We start from the raw sequence: 9828 nt of genomic DNA, 5'->3' as shown, positions 1-9828 counted from the left end.
AGAGAAGCTTCATGTTTCTTCTTCCTCTCCATCAGGCACAATTATTTTTATATTGCAAAACTATGGGATGTTAGGAGATATTCCCAGAAACATTAACACAACTATGTTTAGTAGAAGCCATATAATGCATATTTCAATCGCAAGGGCCTTGGCCCTCAAACCCCTAGCGTTTCAAGTATTATTTTTTAGTGATCAAGTCTCGGATGACTTCAACAAACTCTTCACTTCCCTTTCTCCCAAAAGACTTTTTTTTGCGATGTTTTATGTTAGCTTGTAGCATTGCCAGTTTTTTTACTCTTGCCTTTTTCAGTCTCCATTTTTTGCATCCAATTTCATATTAATTGTTTTTCATCTTCCCTTTTTCTTCTTTTCAAAAAGTACCAAAAGAAATCTAATGAAACAAATTTGCATTATGAATTTTTGGATTCTTACAATGTTAATTATGTGCCCAATTAAGATTATTTTATTGCAGGTATACATTCGGACTAAAGTTTTTCTTTTGAAGTTGGTGGTGAGGTTTTGTTGGGGATTTTTTACAAGATGGCTTATGTGTGTTTCTTGTTGTTTGGTTTGCTAGTATTGGGATTGTTATAGGTGGTGTTACAATGCACTACCTTGATGAAGAACAGATTCACATATCGGATAACCTTAACCCGATTATACCAAGAGTATTATTTCCATCATCATGTTTGCCCATCAATTTTTTTTTTAATTAGAGAATATTGAACTTGAAAATATGTAGGATTTCCCATTAATTATTATTTAAAATTAGTTATACATCAGATTTGAATCTTGTTCCCAATTTTGTTAATTTTTCTTTGATGTTAGTTACAATCGAAGCATTGGAGATTTATGATTTTCCATTTTGAATCATTTTAAAAATGTTCAATGTTTTCACGCGTGTAGTGATTTTGTTTTTTTTCCGACAGATCTAAGTTTTTTATGCTTTTTAATTTGAGTTGTATTCTTGTTGCATCCATCATGTTGGGAACAACTTTCCTTGGATAAAAGACTACAAAAGGACCCTTATCAAAACTTTGGTTCTTTGATTTAATTGTACACCATGGTTGTTTATTATAGTCGATGTCCGATTTTAATGACTTATCGACCAATGTTTTGTATAGGTTAAGGTGAATTCTTATTTGCATGGTCAAGTTTAGGATTTTCAAGCTATCCATGTTATTACATGGGGTTGTTAGCAACTATTTTTATCTATTAAACACGGTGGCATATATTAAAACACGGTGGGTGTTCCATTATTTATTTTCAAGTTTAGTTTCGCTGTAATATTATATATATTTAAAAATATTTGTCATTATTGGTTTGCCGCTATTATTATTATAATTTGGGTAGATGAACATTTTTTGATTAATATAGCTTAATAATTTTAGTTTTCTTACGTAAATTAGCTATATTGTTTAGAATTTGTTATCTATTCTGTGAAACTCTATATGCTAATAGAATTTGTTTAATAATTTTTAATAGATTGTGATGTTATCTATCAAACGAGAGTTTTAGTGGAAAAATGAATCGGTGAAGGTACAAGTTTTAATATATATCTAAGGATTTGGATTTTTTTTTTTCGTAGTTAGAAATTAGAGTTTACAAAAATTGTCACCTCGGATAGACCTTAAAAAAATAGAGCCAAGCGTGATAGTTATATATATCTAACGATATTAAAGCTTCCACAAGGAGTGATTTTTCGAGCTCTATTAAAATTTCACGTCGTCTCCTATTAAAATGAGAATTTCTCTCCTATTTAAAAAACGAAAATTTCTCTTATATTATAACGAGAATTCTTCTCCTATTAAAACAAATTCTAACACTTTTAATTAAAGCGGAAATCATTTTCCTATTAAAATGAGAATTCCTCCCCTATTGAAAATTAAGCGAAAAATCTAGCATATCTAATTAAAACGGGAATCATTCTCCTATTAAAATAGAATCTCTCTCCCAATTGAAAAAACGGTTTTTAAAATTTAATTTAAAACAATTTGTTAGAAAATTAAAACGGGTTAGCGACTAAAACGGTAGTCCCAATTCTCTAAACAAAATATAAATGTTTTCAAAAAAGCCGGTGCGTATGCACGGGCCTACAAGCTATTATAATAGTATAACACAATACATAAACGAACCAAAACTTTCTAGAAATCATGCATACTCAAAAGGTTCATTGTAAAAAAGAAACCATACTAAAAAATAAATAAATAAATTATGGAGTAGAGAGTTTCTCAACGTCTACTTGAGAAGAAAGAGAATAAGGCATTGAAAGATGAAAAGGGAGGTATCACTAGGAACATAAAAGGGTGAGAAGAATAAGGTTTTGAAGGATGAGAAGAAGAAGATGAAGACATTGAAAGATGAAGAACAAGAAAATTAAAGAGGGTACCGCTAGAAACAAAAAATGGTGAGAATAAATAAGACATTAAGATGAAGAATAAGAGGGTCTTAAAACAAGGTATAAGAAGGGTCTTATAAGAAACAAAAATGGTTTTGTTTTTAAGAAGAAGAAGGTTTTAAAAAGAAAAAACAAAACATGACAAGGTAAGAAGGATTTGCAAAATAATAAATAGGAAGGGAGGGAATAAAAATTTAAAATAAAGCAATTTGAAGAAGTTTCAAATTTTTTTGATAATGAGAATTGCTTTTTCGAGAAAGATCCTAGTATATTAACAATGGTAGTGGTATGGTCTTAATATTCTATAGTTGGTAATGGAAAATGATGATATTGATTTTAAAGCATGGTGATGGTGGTGGTAGTAGAATGGTGGATGTCTTAAAAGCACTACTTGTTATTTGGTGGTGGTGGTGGTGATAATTTTAATATACGGTGGTTTAGTGGAATGATGACCGTCACTTAATAAGAAGTCTGAACTTTGGTAACAATTTTTAATGGATGGGAATGGTGGTGATACTTCTTAATTATAGTTATGGTGGATTATTATGGTGGTGGTATGGTTTGGTGGTGGTTTTGGAGATGCGGGCTTTGGTGGTGATGAACACAGTAGTGATTACAATGGAATGGTATGATAAGCTGGTTACAAGGGTAAACAGTTATTTAAAATAAGATAATGAAAATGTTTTAAAAGAAAATGATGTAAAATATGAGGGTATTCAAGTAAGTCATTTTTTAAGTTTAGACTTTGAATTGAAAGATCTAATTTTTGGTGTTTAGACTTGGCTCATATCTTATAAGACATTTCTATAAATTATGGAGTAGAATGCCTCTTATAAGATTAAAAAACAAACTAAAAAAAATGTCCAAAATCAGGGCCACATCTTATAAGAGGTTATAAGACCTCAAGGTCTTATAAGAGGCAAAAACAAATGGCCCTTAAGATGAAGAACAAGATAACAAGGTATCGCTAGAAACAAAAAATGGTGAGAAGAAGAAGGTTTTGAAAGATGAGAAAAAACGAGAAGGTAAGAAGGATGCAAAACAATAAATAGGAAGGGGAGGGAAAAAAAATCAAGAAGGGAAGCAATGTGAAGAAGTTTGCTTTTTGTTGCAATGAGAATTGCTTTATCGAGAAAGATCACTAGTATATCTACATTCTATAGTTCCCAATGGAGAAATGTAAAAAAATTGATTTTAAACTCGGTCATCACTTTAAGTGAGGTGCCTCTTTAATTTAAAAAAAGGTAAAAAAAAGTAACGCCGGAATATACTTTAAATTCACACGTCACTCCAATTGAAGTCTGAACTTTTTAACAATTTGTATCCGGATGGGGAATTCCCTACTTGTTATTCTAGTTATTAGCTTATTAACTATGGTTTACAACTCCCATTGGAGATGCCGGGCTTTATAAGATGAACACACTATGATTACAATAAATATATAATAAGCTATTACAATCCAACACTATTATAACAATTACCCTAAGTTTTAACAAAATTATGTAAAATATGAGAAGTTTCAAGTAGCTCACCAGGTAGTTTAGACTTTGAGCTCGAGCTCTAAAATGTGTTTAGACTTGGCTCATATCTCTATACTATATGATAGCCAGGTTATTAAGAACTACACTTCTCAATCGAATAGGGCTATTTCTAATATCTCATCTCTTAATTATTTTAATCAGCTCATTCCGTTTTAAGTAATTTACAAAAAAACTCTCTCATCTCACTGAAATTAGAATTAGTTTTCATATTATTTAAAATAAGGGGGAAAATTATCACCTGCATTGAAAATAATCAATTCCTCCTAAAAAATTATTTTGATAGGTTTAAATATGGTTGTATTATATTAGAAGCTGGTTGGTCCACATAAGAAACTTACGATAGTGAAGCAGCAACCCAAAGCACAACATCCCTTCTGTCGCGCAGAAATATATATATTGGCAGTAAACTAGTAAAGCCTATAAAATTTAGGATTGAAAGATCGGGGGGCTCCGATCTAATAAGAAATGATAACTCGTTCAAAACTAGCGGAACAACTGAGAGATTATCAGTTTCGATCCCAACAAAAGTGGGCAAAGCTTATTATCTTCTCTCCCAAACTCCAATTATTGACCAAGTATGTATGGATGTTTCTCCTCTCTTTTCCTCATAATATCAATAGTATAGTTTTTATTTTGACACATTTGTTTTTAAAATTTCTTTCGTGTAGAGCTGATGTAAATGTTGCCCGCTTACTTGCCCTGCTGTTTAGCGTGCTTGTAATATCTGCATACATGACGCTATATTTCAGACGCTTCCGACTATCTTTTGTCATTATATGCTTGGGAATTCTTCTTCCTATATGCCTCAAAATTTCTCGGAGGAGAAAGTTGGCAAAGAAAAGGGAGAGGAGAATGCTGCTACCTTTGTCCATGTAAACATGTTCAGTTAGGTAAAACAGGGGATCATTACTTGTCTTTGATCCATTTCTTACTTATACAAGGAAACTTATATCCATAGTCCATACAAGTTTTGTAGAGTAGCCCTTTTCTTGTTCCGAGGGTGCTGATACTTATCTAAAGAGATTCAAAATGTTGTTCCGAAAAACAGTAACGGTTGTATACCCTTTGAACTGGTATATATTTGTGACTCGTATGGTTGTTTCCTACCTCGTCGCTTTTGGTTGCTCTGGTTTGGCTTTTAGGAACACTTCTTTTTTGCATTCGTGTACTCATTATCACTTAGCAAGGCTGATTTTGTGCATTGGATACAGATTTCCGAGATAGCTATTAACCAATGTGAACTATAGTAAGCCACTTAAGTGTAAGGCAAGCAAACACACCATACTGTTGCAGGGTAATCTGATTTCTTATGAGTGTTTTTAACAAATGATAATCACATCCGTTATACTAATTCAGCAGTTAATTCTGAACTGATATTGCATAACTAGTATTTAAAAAAAAATATATATATATGTTATCCCCCTTTTCCTTTTTACTGATGTGGAAGTTTTGAGTTAACTTAGAGCCCTCTATAATTGGAAATATATCTCTGGAACTTGATGGTTCAATAAAATCGTATTAGATTTGAGTGGGAAACCTGATAGGCAACAGTTGAACTGCTAGATTGTGACTTGTCAGGTTGGTATCGTCCTATTTGTTCTTTTGTATGGTTCTGAAGCAACCGCTCTCATGTAAACCGATTGGCTGATCTGTGCGGTTTCAAGAGACACAACATTGGGCCTTTCTCATTCATCTAAACCTAGCAGGTTGGAGCACATGATGTCACTTACTGGTTTTAAGAGATGAACCCAAGGGGCCTCAGATGAAGCTGCACTCTTCTTGTTGAGGTAAATTTACTATCCAAGCTACTTATAGCCCAATTGTAACACCTTTTTTTTCTTTGTTTTTTGGTTTATATGTATAAGCACACTTTTATCACCTGTTAATAGTTAGACACGTAAAATTTTCGTATTAAATGACTATGATGTGTGAGCTCTTAGAAATATTAGTTATTAGGAGGGTTACTGGGGTCAGAAAATCCTAAGAGTGCCCCTTTAGTGAACATCAAAGATTGGAAGTCTGAGGTGATGATGCAAATTCATCTTTTGAGTGGGTTTTAAGGTACATAATTTTGGGCTATGTTGGAGTTGCAATCTCTTTGTGACATGCACAAACAGGATTGTGACGCATAGGATTTGAAGATTTATGTGGGGTGGGGTTTTGAGAATCGTTGGGGAAAATGGAATAGAACTTGGAGCTCTAATGTGCAACATACTCCCCCCTCATTAGTGATGCCCTTATTGCAAAATGGATAAGGAAATTAAGGAAAATAGATGACCATCTCCTTCCAACCTTTATAAACTTTTACTTTGGAGAGGTATCCTGAATGTAGCCCAAGTTTGCTAAAAGGAATTTCTTTTGAGCATGAAGCCATTGTTTTTATTTCCTCTTGGAAGGACACTTGGAAAGGTAATGAGATTGTGTAGCACTTACCCTGCAAGAAGATTGAGTGCGATTCTATTCCATTTAGACTTACTATCTTCAATTGTATACAGCTTACCACAAGAGAATTCAGACCCTAGAAATAGATCTTTGGTGGTGCGCTGACATGGATTTTCGGTGACAGAATAAGGCAGGCAATCTGGGCCTAACCGATGAGGAAGAAGCCTCTCGGGGACCGTATTTTGATTGTAAATACGATATATGGACCCCTGTTGCGTTCCCTACCTAGCAGGTTTTAATAAAAGTGGCATGAATCTCCCTCACGTGAGGCCCCTTTGCGAAGATGTGGATCATCTCTCTGTGCTTTGTTGTTCTGCGTCTGGGAAGGCTTCTTTTCTTCTTAGAGTCATCCTTGGACACTGCCTCTATCTATCGAGGAGGCTTTGAAGACCAAGCTGATTATTTACCCTCTTTTGTCAAAGACAAGATGGTGGCGGACAAAGAAGCAGAAGGAGACAAAGAATTTATTCTTTGGGTGGTTGACATTTCAATAATTTATTCTTTGGGTCTTATGGAGACAAAGAAGCAGAAGGATTTTGAGCATGAAGAGAATACCTATGGCTAATTACCCTCAAGGTGAAGGAGACTCTTTGATTTGGCAGCTGGGAACTAACTTTTAAAAGCTTCAAGTCTAATGATTTTGTATTCGGCTAGATTTCTATTTTAATAAATTGGGATTTAATCATTTTTTTCTTATTACCTTGCTAAGGGTGCAAGAAGAGGGATGGCACATGATGGGGGGTTGAAACCTTATTGGGATGTGGGTGTTTCTTGCATAGAAATCCACTTTTGATGCTGTGCATCTTTATCGGGCTTTATGTTGCTACATGATTTGTGCATATAAGTAGTTCAAGAATAATGCATGATCTCCATTTTAATGCCAATCTTTCACTCGTAGATGTAATTTTTATTTATTCTAATGTCTAATCCTTGGTCCTTTTGCCTATAGTTATGACATATGACAGCCTAAATATTGTTCATGCAGATAATTGTGTTTGTAGTGAGATTAACCTAATACCTCCTTTAATTTCTTTAGAACTAGCTACATTCCAGTATCATAATGAAGAGATTTAATTATAGCACTGTAAATTGATTCAGCACCATAGACATGAGTGTGGTTCACATCATATTCATGTCATATCGATTTCTTTGTAGTTTTTTCTTGTGCATCGTAAAGCTCCTATGCTTAAAAAATACAGCAAATGAAGGTCGTTTATGAAGCACTTCATTTTTTCTGTATGTCATCTTGTTGTATGTTCATCTGAGCTTGACTCTCGGTAGTAAGTATTGCAAACATCAGAAACTATTATTAGAGACTCATCTTGAGTTACTCATGTTATCATTCCTTGTGATTCATATCTAGAGACTTGTGTCAGAGAGCTTAATGGAAGTGCCACTGGTCACTAGTGTTTATTGATTGAAGAATCCTTCTACCTTGGTGTTCCTTTATAAATGCAGTCTAATTGAGGACTAGGGTTAGATCAGCCTGCCATGTGATCTGTCATTGTTAACGAAGTAAATATTTTCTCAAGGAGTACTTTGTTACAGCTGCCGAAGCTTATCCTGAGACCGGCTTAGTGAATCTTGCTCCTCCACTCCCTTCAGGATATCCTGTCAGAGTTACCGTCCGGAACTTATTATTATAGTTCTTTTTCTGTAGGACGAGTTAATCTAAACCCAACACCTCTTCTTGCAACGTGAGCTATCAATCACTTCGGAAAATTTGGTTGCTTAACAGATTTTTTATGTTGATATGATTCCATAATATTCAAACCTTTGCTCATCCGTTTGAAGTTCCCAGGCCTTACGAACTGAATGAGCATCTTTGTATTAATATGTAGGATCTTAAAAGAGAAAGTCCACTGAAAGCGAGTTTCATATGATTTCGTCTCAAGTTGAAGTTAGGTCCATCGCACTCCCGTATCTTTCGACTCTCTTTAACATGGATAAAGAATTCTTAAAGCCAAAGAAGAAGGGCTGGATTATTTAATCCTTTGGCTCTTCACTTGAGAGGACACAACTACCAATTATCTACACCTACTGTTATCCACTCAATATATTTTATTGACCCATCCCTTCTCTACTTGTGTAGGCCTGTGTTTGCCTTGATGATTAGTCAGGAAATGGCTCCATGTGACTCAAGAGAGTTATCCTACAGTAGTAACTGAAGATATGACAATTTTGCAATGCCTTCAGGGCATCTATTTGAATTCCGTTGACATTTATTGGTCTGAGAGGGAGGCAGTTAGGATGAGGAGGCAGCGATAGTCGGTCTAAACCAAATAAGCAAATAACTGCAGAAGGAGAATAAGATCCATTCTTGAAAACTGAAGTAGAGTGTATGCATTTTAGAGATCAGGGAACTATTTACAGACTATCTAGAGACAGTACTCGATGAAAGAGCAGTAAAACACTTGTGCTGTGGGAGTTTGTTCAAAGTCACCTCCCAACTTCGTTGTACGCGATTGTCTGATGTGTAGATATTTCATTTAGAAACATTCTCAACTGTCGGTATGCGAGATGTTGCTTAAGAAAAAATATATTTTTGTGATTTGATGTAGTTACTGTAGTGATTGGCACTGCATGAATCATTTGATCCAGATTTTCAAATGTTTTTCGTCAATGATAATTGTTTATTACATTTCCCTTCTTTTGCAAATGCGTTCGGATGGCTGCTATGTTGCTCAAAGCTCAAACGTGCATTCCTTCCCTTTCTTGTTGTCGGAGAAAAAAGCGAAGCTCTGAGTAACGTCATGGAGAATTTCACTGTAGGCGAAATGATTCGAAACAACAAAATCCATCGTTAACCAAAAGCCATGTCCAGCATTCTTCCTGCTTTTATGGACTCCAGTTTCACTTATGTTGAATGTCTTGGTTTTACTTCCCTTTTCACGACAACAGCTTAAGTTGCACCTACTTGCTTTTTAAGAACTTTTATGACAAATTATCCCTTCAAACATTGGATCACTATTTAATAGACCATCGATAAATTTTGAATTTTATTCATTACTAAACAGAAGACAAGCAAATTTCACCCACTAGATTTCTCAATCTCTATGAATATGATAGAACACGCAAGTGGACAATGAATGTATTAAGTTGATTCTGACAGCGATTGTGGATAGGAGTTAATTGAATTGCATTTCACAACTTGCTGGGGCTTCAGGCCACAGGTTTCATGACACTCCTCCCTAATTGTTCAGGTTAATCTGATGAAATGCACTGGTGACTTATTAGGTTAATAGTCAGACTTCTGATTATCTTGAGATAAACTTATCTTCTAACTTCATCCCCATCCGGATATGTTCATCTTTTTAAGACCTCTTATTCAAACACACGTAAGGACAAACAAAAAAAATGATTTTTCAATACAAACACATTGCAAAGTCAACAAGTCGGATGTTCCAGTTATGATTGAGTCTCCATCTTGTCTAATCATGAGCAGCG

General features: G+C 34.5%; 1 long non-coding RNA gene across 6 annotated transcripts; it reads left to right on the top strand.

Moving 5' to 3' along the window:
• Positions 1 to 4277: 4277 nt before the first annotated feature.
• On the top strand, positions 4278 to 9419 carry LOC147501278 (uncharacterized). Of its 6 annotated transcripts, none has more exons than XR_015221299.1 (4): positions 4315 to 4514; positions 4608 to 4829; positions 5518 to 5726; positions 8223 to 8459. It is a non-coding gene; the product is annotated as an uncharacterized LOC147501278 (long non-coding RNA). The 6 variants fall into 6 exon arrangements; XR_015221300.1 differs by lacking the exon at positions 8223 to 8459 and adding an exon at positions 7840 to 8118; XR_015221298.1 differs by lacking the exon at positions 8223 to 8459 and adding an exon at positions 6506 to 7293.
• Positions 9420 to 9828: the final 409 nt, after the last annotated feature.

Source organism: Coptis chinensis, chromosome 4, assembly GCF_015680905.1.
Source record: "Coptis chinensis isolate HL-2020 chromosome 4, ASM1568090v1, whole genome shotgun sequence".
Lineage (NCBI taxonomy): Eukaryota > Viridiplantae > Streptophyta > Magnoliopsida > Ranunculales > Ranunculaceae > Coptis > Coptis chinensis.
The sequence above is the reverse complement of the archived record's forward strand: the minus strand, read 5'-3'. Positions and strand labels throughout refer to the sequence as shown.